We start from the raw sequence: 12805 nt of genomic DNA, 5'->3' as shown, positions 1-12805 counted from the left end.
TAACATGAAGCTTCCGCATTCTGTTTCCTGTGGGCTTGTGATTTCCACAATCATTTCCAATCATTTACCAGGAGACACAAGTGATTGCTTACTGAAAGCACTCACTGCAAAGCAAGTTCCTAAAAAGTTCCATCTGTGTGGTGGCTTGAATAGGAATGGCCCCGTACACTCACGTGTTTGAAAGCTTGGCCTATAAAGAGTGGCGCTCCTAGGCGATGTGGCCTGGAGGAAGTGCGTCACTGTGGAGTCAAGCTCTGAAGTCTTCTATGCTCAAGCTCGGCCCAGTGGGCAGTTTCCTTGTGCTGTTTGTGAGTCAAAACGTAGAACTCTCAGCTTCTTCTACAGCACATCTGCCTGAATACTGCCATGTTTCCCTGCCATGACGATAATGGACTCTGAAACTGTAAGTCACCCCCAATGGAAATGTTTTTATTATAGTTGCTGTGGCCATGGTGGCTCTTCACAGCAGTAGAAACTCAAAGAGCATCTGAAACCTGTTTATTCTTTAATATGAAGCCTATTAGCAAGACAAACTGGTCTGCCCTTTTCTTTTGGTTTTTTCGAGACAGGGTTTCTCTGTGTAGCCCTGGCTGTCCTGGAACTCACTCTGTAGACCAGGCTGGCCTCGAACTCAGAAATCCACCTGCCTCTGCCTCCCAAGTGCTGGGATTAAAGTGCGCCACTACTGCCCGGCCCATCTGCCCTTTTCATGAGGAGACCTAGAAGCTAGGCCTGATTTTTACATATGAGATGAACAAACAAGGTAACTGCAGCTTTGGGGAAGTTGGTTGCCTGCTGCTGTGAAAGTGACAAATGCACAATTGGCCTAACCTTCCACAACATCAGAGATCTGAGGAGGATAAATGATAGCAGGAAATAGGATCCAAATGGCCTACGAATCAATGAAATAACAGAGACTTACCCACTACCTAGACAGTTATCCCAGGTTCCTATGGTCTCAATAGCTTTGTCCGGGCAGAGATCCCAGGGTACTGTCAGTCTCTGGCCTCAAGGCTCAGAAGATCTAAAAAGCTTCCCTGTAGAGAAAGAACACAGGAGACTAGTCTTCCTTGGGCAGGCAAGGTGAGGCAACAGCTCTCTAATGTCCTGATTGTCCACAGTTTGGGCAGGGTCCTGGTGGCAGGTGAGGTAGGGGGCATTTTTTTCTCTAGTGGTTAGTGAGCCCCTAAGTCTTCCTTGGAGACCTTTGGGTTTCCTTTAGGATCTGGATTTTCTGTCTATTACTGGAAGCTTTTTCTTTTTTTTCTTTTTTTAAAGATTTATTTATTATTATATCTAAGTACACTGTAGCTGTCTTCAGGCACACCAGAAGAGGGGTCAGATCTCATTACAGATGGTTGTGAGCCACCATGTGGGTGCTGGGAATTGAACTCAGGACCTCTGGAAGAGCAGCCAGTGCTCTTAACCACTGAGCCATCTCTCCAGCCCAGCTTTTTTCAATAAACATATTAAATGCCATATTCACAAGATCTCTGAAGAGTTTGAGGACCATAATCTATTAAATATACATGATTTTTAAAAACTTTGTTTTTAGTTACTAGCTTTATTCTCGAACACATGTATAGGAGGCTAAATAAAGCTTATTGTAAAATTAATTACATTTGAACTTAGCATAGCTACATGAGTATTTCTGACAACATTAAAGAAGTTGTCTTTATAAAGTGACCGACCATTGACTTGCATGTCTTAATTATTATTTTTTTTCTTTTTTTTTGTTTTTTTGAGACAGGGTTTCTCTGTATAGCCCTGGCTGTCCTGGAACTCACTCTGTAGACCAGGCTACAGAGAAATCCGCCCATCTCTGCCTCCCAAGTGCTGGGATTAAAGGTGTGCACCACCACTGCCCAGCTATTATTATTTTTTTGTTATGTAAAAGCAAAGTGTTTTATTCTGCAGAAGTCCAGAATGCTGTGGTCTCCTATTCCGAGACAGAAACCAATTATTTCTAACAGTTTAAAATAAGTTAGTAGCTTTTATAAGATTAGGATTTGCAGCATTATCTCTGTTACGTTTGAACCTTTAAAAAAGTAACAACTTCTGAACTGAAGCTTTTTTAGTATCAAAATAAAGCTTTAAATCATGTTATACAGTCCATGGGAGACCGGCAACTTCACTTTCCCGGTGTTTTTATAGTGCATCATTATGCATGCCTTCTTTTCCATTCCTTTTGATCCATAGTCACAAAATATCTTTGCCTTTACTTTGGATTGACCTAGACACACTTCTGCCCCAGGGGTTCAGGGACAGTCCACATTTATTTGGCCAGACTTTGGACTCTGATTCATTCTCTTTGTCTCTTCCTAAATCTGAGCTTATACACTACATAGATGATTTTCTTCTCTGTCATCCATCCCTACAAATTAGCCAAGCTGACATCTCTAATCTACTACACTTCCTGCCTGGCCAGGGATATAGGGTCTTATGCTCTACGGCCCAGCTGTCCACCTCTCAGTTACTTACCTGGGACTAGTATTCCAATTCACAAAGCCACTACTCTAGACAGAAAACATCTACTCCAGTCACTCTCAGCTCACCCACCAAGGATGAATTCTATTCTGCCTATGGAGGTCTGGTTTCTTACGCTTTTGGATCCTTTCTTTCTCTCTTCTTGCCCACCCCCTGTACAAAATGTCCCTTGGATACAATCCCCTTCTTATGCCCATTGCCAGACTTTTTATAAGCTTACAGGCCCACTTACAGGCCACAGCTCTATACCTTCCAGAACTAACTTGTACCTTATCTCTCTATGTTATAGGGAAGGAGGGATGGCCAGGCGGTGGCAGCGCACACCTTTAATCCCAGCACTTGGGGAGGTAGAGGCAGGTGGATTTCTGAGTTCGAAGACAGCCTGGTCTACACCAGAGTTCCAGAACAGCCAGGGCTACACAGAGAAACCCTGTCTCAAAAAAAAAAAAAAAAAAAAAAGAGAGAGAGAGAGAGAGAGAAAGGAAGAAAGAAAGAAAGAAAGAAAGAAAGAAAGAAAGAAAGAAAGAAAGAAAGGGCCCTTTCTGAGTTATCCTTGCCACTGATGCTAAACCTGAAGGTGTCCTGCACCTTTTCACATCTTTTGTTTGTTTGTTTGTTTTGTTTGTTTTGTTTTTATCGAGACAAGTTTTCTTTGTATAGCCTTGGCTGTCCTGGAACTCACTCTGTAGACCAGGCTGGCCTCGAACTCAGAAATCAGCTTGCCTCTACCTCCCAAGTGCTGGGAATAAAGGCCTGTGCCACCACCACTGGGCCCCTTTTCACATTTTAAACACTTTGCTCCCAAAATTTCAAAACAATGGGACAAATCTTCATTTTACACTTCAACTCCCACAAGCCCTTACTCCCTTAAGCTCCAGAAGACATGGAGACTACCTTTAATCTCAGAAAAATAAGGCCTCACACAGCTGACCATGCTCTACCTCACTGGAGTGGGCCTTGATCCTTGCTTCTCTCATCCTATGTACCTGTGTCTGGCATAGCTCTTACATACGGATGCTTAAAGTCTAAGGGACTCTTCCACTTCTAACCACCAGCCCATTTTAATAGGATCAGGAAATGGCTCCATAGTAGGCTGTCAAAGGCTGATCCAGTTCCCTATAGCCCCTTACCCATCTCTCTTTCATTGGGGTTTACATCCTATGCTTGTTTTCTCTATGACCCAAAGATTACTGTAAGAAGTGGCCAGAGGGGCTGGCGAGATGGCTCAGCGGGTAAAAGCACTGACTGCTCTTCCGATGGTCCTGAGTTCAGATCCCAGCAACCACATGGTGGCTTACAACCACCCATAATGAGATCTGACGCCCTCTTCTGGTGTGTCTAAAGACAGCTACAGTGTATTGGGCAAGTGGGGCCGGAGCAAGCGGGGCTGTCCTGAGTTCAATTCCCAGCAGCCACATAATGGCTCACGGCCATCTGTACAGCTACAGTGTACTCACACACATAAAATAAATAAATAAATCTTAAAAAAAAAAGAAGTGGCTAGAAACTTACAGAGGTTGCCCATATTGGTCCTGCAGATACCATGAGACAAATCTGGGATATACTAATTCCCCCTCTCATCTTTACATATAGGAGGGGGTCCTTCCACCTTTTACATTCAAGAGCTATGGGGCACAAGATGGGAGGAGGCTATCACTGGCAAACTGAATTAGGACCTGTTCACCAGAAACCCAGCAGACGTGATCAAAATACAAAGACACACCCCACTCTTCTAGTGTCTAGTTATAGAAAAAGAAAAAAATAGAAGATGTGACCCAACATTCATCCAAGGTTCTCACCTCCCTAACACCTCCCCTCTTGGATGACACCAGGGTCACTCTGGATCTTGTTTCAGACCTTAGCCTCCACGTATCAGCAGCTAAGTAACTCTGCTTAGCCACTTTGGAGAATGTTGCTTGTGTGTCCCTCCTAGATGGAGCTCTTAACTGCCACTGGTGGCTTCACCCATCCCCTTATCATCTCTCCCCTGGCTACCCCTTGTCAACTGTGTGAGACACTACTACCCCTTTTCTTTCCCATGTTTTTCTCCTCAGTATTACAGACTAATTAGACTAGTTAGCTCCTTAGGGGCACACTAGGAATACTGTACTCTCCACACTATAATGATCCCTAACACTAAGTCCCGCTCACTATCCAGGCCCTGTGCTCCTGTGTTCACAGTGCCTCCATTCTCTGTGGCACTCATATTTACCATTGCCTACATGGTCTGGGACCTTGGCATTCCTCTTTCCAAAGCTAGAGGTGGCACCCAGTGAAGAATCCTTGCTGGTTCCTGTCACAAGGTTTACAGCGGAATGGCACAATGGCATGTGGTTCAAATCCCTTTTTACAGTCCTGGGTATCACCCCTGCCATGGCAAACAGACCCGTGGGACTAACTACGTTTCTAACAACCTACCTTCCGTTTTCTCCACAGTTCATCCTAGACCTCTAACGCCTGGATCAGGCCAACCTTACCCTCCAGGGTCAGATAGACTCACTGGTCGCTTAGTGCTAATCAGCAAAGGTTAGATCTACTAACAGCAAAGAAGGCTTTGCCTCTTGTATGGAGAGAAATGTTGCTTCTATGTCAAACAATCAGGTGTAATAAAAGACAAGACTTGACAACTCCACATAAATATCGAAAACCGTAAGGAACAACTTGATGCCTCTGACAAGTGGATCATTGACAACCCAATATGGCAGTGGATATTGCCTTTCTTAAACCCTGTTCTCTTTTTCTTAATGTTAATGTACACTGTCTTACATGCTTCTTATCTAGATTTATTTATTTTTCTTTTTTTCTTTCTTTTTCCCTTTTTTCCTTTTGTTTTTTTGAGACAGGGTTTCTCTGTAATAATCCTGGCTGTCCTGGACTTGCTTTATAGACTAGACTGGTTTCATACTCACAAAGATCCACCTGCCTGCCTCTGCCTCCCAAGTGCTGGGATTAAAGGCGTGCGCCACCACACCCAGCTTTGTCTAGAGTTTTTTTTTTTTTTTTCTTGAGACAGGGTTTCCCTGTATAGCCCTGGCTGTCCTGGAACTCACTCTGTAGACCAGGCTGGCTTTGAACTCAGAAATCCACCTGCCTCTGCCTCCCAAGTGCTGAGATTAAAGACATGCGCCACCACTGCCAGGCCTAACCAGACTTTTAATCACTTGTTTTTATAGGATTATTGGCTAGCTCCTAGCTGCAGAACCAGAGGCCTAGGACCCTCAAATTATGCCCTGACAGTGATGATTAAGCTTTACTCAAGGACTTTGATGCCCCCCAGACAGCAAGAAGTAGTCTAAGAGTAAACAATGCCCACCTCCTGACCCCCAGAATGGTTATCAATAGTGGATCAAAATGTAGAGTAACAGGCTAGTAAAAAAAAAAAAGTCACCCTGCCCCTGTCCTGCTCCCATACCTGGGACATGGAAATACCCACTTCTGTGACTTAGATCAACAGCCAAGCAATATTTTCAGCAGCGTTGTGCATCTCCACTAGTTCAATGAGCATGCTCTACTAGCTCGCGGCACAAATTCCAAAAATTCTATAAAGTTTGTCTTCTTCACCCAGTTGGCTGCTTTTTCTGTTTTTTTTTTTTTTCCCCAGAAGCAGCCCCCGTTCTATGTTTCTCCCCAATAAATCTCTTGTGTGAGAGGTGTTGTGTGATGTGACTTTGTAGTATTCCTTGGCTCTCAATTGTCAAGATACCCTGGCGCTGGAAACCCTTTCAACCAGCAGGAGGTACATTCTCGTAGATAACACATAGGGACGCAGCTTTGTTATCTTATTAAACAAGCTGTGTTGTAAAATCCTGTCTTTCATAAATCTTGCGTGGTTCTGTTTTTCACTTCTTCCCTTGGGGTGACTAAGGGCCAAGTTCTGGGGTCCACATCTTCTCTTTGAGTGTCCAGGTCCTGCTGCACACCAGGCAAGGAAGGATGGAGCAGAGTTGGGTCTGTGGTCCACTTCTTCCCTTGGGGTGTCTGGGACCCAGTGCACACCAGTAGGGTGCACGCCAGGTGGGGAAGGATGGAAAGGAGCTGAGTTCTGAGGTCTGCTTCTTCCCTGGGGTGTCCAGGCCCCCATGCACACTGGGCGGGAAAGAATGAATCGAAGACTGGAATGGGTGGGTCAGCAGGATTCAGTCTGGCAGTGAATGCCAGGTGCGGGAGAAGGTCTCCTTAGATGTTACAGCTCTTTTAGTAAACAGTTCTCAGGCTGGAGAGATGGCTCAGTGGTTAAGAGCACTGACTGCTCTTACAGAGGTCTTGAGTTCAAATCCCAGGAACCACATGGTGGCTCACAACCATCCGTAATGAGACCTGATGCCCTACTTCTGGAATGTCTGAAGACAGTGTACTTACATATAATAAATAAATAAAAATCTTAAAAAGAGAGAGAGAGAGAGAGATCTAAAAAAAAAAAAAAAAAAAAAAAAAAAAGGAAAACAGCTCTCTTAGACAATAGTCAATGAAACATCTTATGCACATACACTTTATCCGGGTGAATCTAGGGATATATATGTGTATATATGTGTGTATGTATATATGTATATATATTTATATATGTGTGCGTGTGTGTGTGTGTGTGTGTGTGTGTGTGTGTGTGTGTGTATATGTATTCATATGAACCTTGGAGAGTAGAAAGGGGTTCTTCTTAGGGTGAAATTTCATTGTCTCAGGCTTAAGGTTCTGGGAATACCTCATTTGCATAGAGAAGTATTCTAGGAAGTTAAACTTGTAATTTTGGCAAGGATTATGTAATATTCCTCTGGTAGCAAATTGGGGTCAGGTTCCCCAGATCAGTTAGAGAAAAGGAAACCCCATTAAGAAAAGGGAATCCTCCACTTTGGGCCTAGCTCAGGAAAGTTAGCTGACCATGGCAGACTACAACCTTAGTATCGAGGTCCAACACCTTGTTCTTATGATTTTTTGGGGGGGACAGGAATTATTATAAAACCTGTGTCAATCTTTACTTGAGATGGCAGTGGAGTCACATGACATATGTCCTCTCTAGCTCTAGCAAAGATGGCTGCTAGCCATGTGGATGCCTCCATTGTGATGTGGAACAGCAGCTGAGATGCAGCCAGCCACATGGTGCTTATATCTCAAAATGGCATCAGGCCACGTGGTCCCTTCAGACTACCCACGGATAGATTTTTAACTAGCAACCCCCTGTGTTATAAGGTTCTATAAGTTAACTTTTTGTTACAGATTTTACAGATTTAACCACACCCAATAAACTTACAGCTCATGAGGTACAGAGAGTTTATATTATAGTCTCACAAATCTTAGGGAAGGTTTTAGGCAGTTAGATGAAACCAAGAGCCCTTTTTTTGGATGTTCTGTTTGCTTTCTTTTCCCTGTTATAGAGTCAGGTGGCCTGCCTGACACAGGACATAGAAGGAACTTTTAAATAATCCTGCTTGGGTCTAGAGAAGGAACAGCCATAACTCAACTCTGGAGTCAGCTTTCCAATAAAGGAGAACATCATAAAACAACTTTAGGGGGCTGGAGAGATGGCTCAGTGGTTAGAGAGCACTACTGCTCTAACAGAGGTCCTGAGTTCAATTCCCAGTAACCACATGGTGGCTCACAACCATCTGTAATGGGACCTGATGCCCTTTTCTGGTGTGTCTAAAGAGAGCAATGGTGTACTCATATACATAAAGTAAATAAAATCTTTTTTAAAAAGATGTATTTAGCCTGGTCTACAGAGTGAGTTCCAGGACAGCCAGGGCTACACAGAGAAACCCTGTCTCGAAAAAAAAAAAACCAAAAAAAAAAAAAAAAAAAACAAAAAAAAAAAAAAAAAAAGATGTATTTATTTATTTATTATATGTAAGTACACTGTAGTTGTCTTCAGACACTCCAGAAGAGGGCGTCATCTCATTACAGATAGTTGTGAACCACCATGTGGTTGCTGGGATTTGAACTCAGGGCCTTTGGAAGAGCACTCAGTGCTCTTAACTGCTGAGCCATCTCTCCAGCCCCTTTTATTTTTTCATTTTTTTGTTTTTTTGTTTTTTGTTTTTTTGATTGTTTTTCTAGACAGGGTTTCTCTGTGTAGCCCTGGCTGTCCTGGAACTCACTCTGAAGACCAGGCTGGCCTCGAACTCAGAAATCTGCCTGCCTCTGCCTCCCAAGTGCTGGGATTAAAGGCATGTGCCACCACTGCCCAGCAAATAAAATCTTAAAAAACAAAAACAAAAAACAAAAAAACAAAAAAAAACAAACTTTAATTTTTTTGTCGTTGGTTTTGTTTGTTTTTTGAGATAGGATTTCTTTGTGTAGCCATGGTTGTCATGGGACTCACTCTTTAGACCAGGCTGGTCTCGAAATCACAGAGATCCACTTGCCTCTGCTAATGAGTGCTGGGTTTAAAGGTGTATCACCAATGCCTGATAAAACAGCTTTAAAAGTATCAACACACAAAAGATGTTTGGATCCCTGCTAAACTGAATCCAATGGCCAGAAAGCTCAGAGATGAATTCTGAGCCATGGCCATTAAAGCAGTCATGGCAGGTAGTGTTAGTAGTGGTAGCTGCCAGCTGAGAGTGGCAGAGAGAGCAAAATCAAAAACCCTCCACGTTCCAGATCAGGATCCTACAAACAGAGAACCAGCTGTAACTTACTGGAGGGGGCCTCTGGCTGCTTTTCTCAGCACTGCAGTTTACTCTCATAGTCTGTGACACTGAAAGCATGATGTGGAGCCTTGCAATTGAAGTAATAAAGTGAAAAACAGAGTTCTGGAGATGTAGAAATAAAGTTTCACAGTAAAATAAGAGAGTCATATTCCAGCTCCTGTAAGCAGCGGCTTCAGACACTGAGAAGTTGTGCTTCAGAGATAGCCAAGGGGATGTTGCAAAAACAAAGTTCTGGTGGTCAGAATTTTGAGACAGAATAACCAGGCCATTCTGACTAAGCTAAGTAAGGCCAAAACAAAAATAACTGGTGGTTACAATGACGTTAAGGTCCACAAAAACAAGATTAGCAATTCTCGAAAGAACCCCCCCAACCCCTCCTGTGGTGAATTTTGGAAAAGACTACAAACTGTCACCCTGACCTTGCTGATGACAATCCCCCCTACCACCTAGTTACTCAGCCCCTTCCCAGGGACTTCTCAAGGCCAGGTGCAGAGCTGGATAGGGTTGGCTGACTAAGCCAAGAAGAGCCCCTGAGCAAACCAACCAATGCCTGATGAGATCCTTTGTCCTGTGTTCCACCAACCAGAGTAAGCCAGCTAGTCCTGTTGCAGAAATCTGCCCTCTATAAAGTATAAAAGATGTATGTTTTCTGAGTTCGGGGTTAACCCCCCCCCCCCGTGAGGGTGGGCAACCCCTCATATGTGGTACAATGTATGTTTTCTGAGTTCGGGGTTGACCCCCCTGTGAGGGTGGGTAACCCCACATACCTGGATCAATAGACCTCATGTTATTGCAATGATCTATTGTCAATCTGTGTTCTCTGGGTTGAGCCTAGATTATTACACAATGTCTCTAAGTGTACACCTCCTGAGACTGGCCTTCAGCCCCAGCATCCCTGAGTGAAAGTCCAGCTTTAGAATTAGGGTGGGTGGTCTGATCTCCCTAGACCCTCCAGAAAATGTCTCTACCAGGTGAGAATAAGACCATTACAAATTTTAGAACCAAAATTGAAGCAGGCTTTATTAAATACTGACCAGTACAATGGACATGGATATTGGGGATTGATTCTAATGCCTTGTCTTAATTTGGCTCCCCGGATCACATGGGAATCCGCATGTCTAGACGCTGAGGGTCCCTGTCTCCCATTGGTTTTTGATTGATCAATAAAGAGCCAACGGGCAATGGATGGGCAGGGAGAAAGTGGCAGGACTTTTAGGATTCCCGGGCAAGAAACACAGTGGAGAAGGGGAATTTCGCCATGAGAGGGGCAAAGGACATACCACGCCATGACAAGGACACAGAGAGATCAGAATTAAGAGCTTGCTGATATTTAAGAACCGGGGAAAGGGGTTTGGAGGTTTGGAAGTGCCCAGCCATTGACCAGTCATTGAGCTAGTCAAGGCATATCAAAATTAAGCTGACCTGTGTGTATGTGTGTGTGTGGTGTGTATGTGTGTGGTGTGTGTGTGTGTGGTGTGTGTGTGTGGTGTGTGGTGTGTGTGGTGTGTGTGTGTGTGTGTGTTTTATTTGAGAATCCAGACAACTCAGGTGGTTGGCTAGAAGCACAATCACCATGGCGGGGATGGGGGATGGGGGTGGAGTTCAAAGTGGATTAACTATTCACCATTACACATGGGATTCCCAGAGAATGTCCCTCAGAACACCTTTAATCCTAGCATTTAGGCAGAGCCAGGCAGATCTTTGTGAGTTCAAGGTTAGCCTGGTCTCCATAGTGAATTACATTAGTCTGCTGTTTATAAAAGCAAACCCCACCTTCTACCTTTTGTCCATTGGGGGTAAGCATACATCCTGATGCACCTTTCTGCTTACATAACATACCTCACACCTACAGGTGATCAACTACATCAACTACTTCAAGCTGGAACAACCAACATTGTTTACAGAAATGAAAACACATGGCTTATTATTTTATGTGAACAGCATTCCAGGAAGTTATCCATCCTTGGGTTAAGTAGGGCTTACAGGATATCCTCGGGCAAGTGGGACTTACAAGTTAGAAGTATGTTTGTTTTATAAATACATTTTTGTTTTTAGATTTATTTATTTATTTATTTATTTAATGTTTATGAATACACCAATGCTCTTTCCAGACACACGAGAAGAGGTCATCGGATCCTGTTATAGGTGGTTGTGAGCCACCATGTGGTTGCTGGGAATTGAACTCAGGACCTCTGGAAGAGCAGTCCTGAGTGCTCTAAACTTCGGAGCCATCTCCAGCCCATTTTATAGATTTTTTAAGCATAGTAATTTAAACATAAAACATAACTTTAGCCCTCAGAACACCTTTAATCTTAGCACTTAGAGAGGCAGAGGCAGGAAGATCTCTGTGACTTCAAGGCCAGCCAGGTCTACATAGTGAGTTCTAGGACAGCCAAAGCTACATAGTGGAACCCTGTCTTAGAAAACACAACAATAAAACCTAAGCGGGGGGGCGGGGGGTGGTGGTGGTGGTGGTGGCGCATGCCTTTAATTCCAGCACTTGGGAGGGGGAGGCAGAGGCAGGAGGCCAGCCTGGTCTACAGAGTGAGATCCAGGACAGCCAGGGCCACACAGAGAAACCCTGTCTCGAAAAACAAAAAAACAAAACAAAACAAAACAAAAACAAAAACAAACAATAAAACCTAAAATAACATAAATGATAACAAAAAACCTCAAAGCTCTCTGTGAGTTAAATAGGATATACACAGAATCCTAGCACTGTAGGGTGGGATTGTCTCCAGTTTCAGGACAGATCAGCAAGACCTTTTAAAGGGATATTATTTAATACTGTGCATGGGTGTTTTGTCCATGTAGTGTGCATGTATGTCTGCACCATCCATGTGCATGACTAGTGCCTGTGGAGGTCAGAAGATAACATCAGATCTCCTGGAACTGGAAATGCATGGATATGAGCCACTATGTGGGTGCTGGGAACCCAACAGGTTCTTTTGTGAGATCAATCACTGTTTTTAACCTCTGAGCCATTTCTCCATTCCTAAAACCACCTTGTTTTTTAAGCAAACAAAGCTGGGGGAGATGGCTAAGTTGGTTAAGTACCTACCAAGCAAATGTGAAGACCTGAGTTTGGCTCTCAAAACTTGGGTAAAAGTGTTGGGCATGGCAGCACTCATCTGTAATCCCAGTGCTGAAGTGGGTTAGAAGCAAGAAGTCCTTGGAGCTTCTTAGTCAGCCAATCTAGTTGAATTGGTGAACTTCAGGTTTAGTGAGAGACTCTGCCTCAAAAATAAAATAAAATAAAACAAAGGGGCCTGGAGGGATGGCTTTGTGGTGAAGAGCACTGACTGTTTTAGAACTGGATTCTATTCACATCTCCCACATGATGGTTGAAAAATGTTTATAGCTCTAGTTCCAGAAGATCAAATACCCTCTTCTGAGCTCTACAGGCACCAGGTAGAGACATACAGCCAGGCAAATTACCCATTCACATAAAAGAATAAAAAGTAAGGTGAGGGACATAGGAGGTAGAGACTTGAAAGTTGATCTCTGCCTTCCACATTCATGTATACACACAACCCACCAAGCAAGCATGGTTGTGCATGGTAGTAATCCCAGTATTTGGGAGGTAAAGAGGGGTAGATAATTAGGGCTAGCTTTGTATACATAGTCAAACTCAGCTTGAGTTATGAGAGACCTTGTCTTTTTTTTTTTTTTTTTTT

This window comes from Mastomys coucha, unplaced genomic scaffold (genome assembly GCF_008632895.1).
Source record: "Mastomys coucha isolate ucsf_1 unplaced genomic scaffold, UCSF_Mcou_1 pScaffold23, whole genome shotgun sequence".
NCBI lineage: Eukaryota > Metazoa > Chordata > Mammalia > Rodentia > Muridae > Mastomys > Mastomys coucha.
This window is presented reverse-complemented; position numbering follows the sequence as displayed.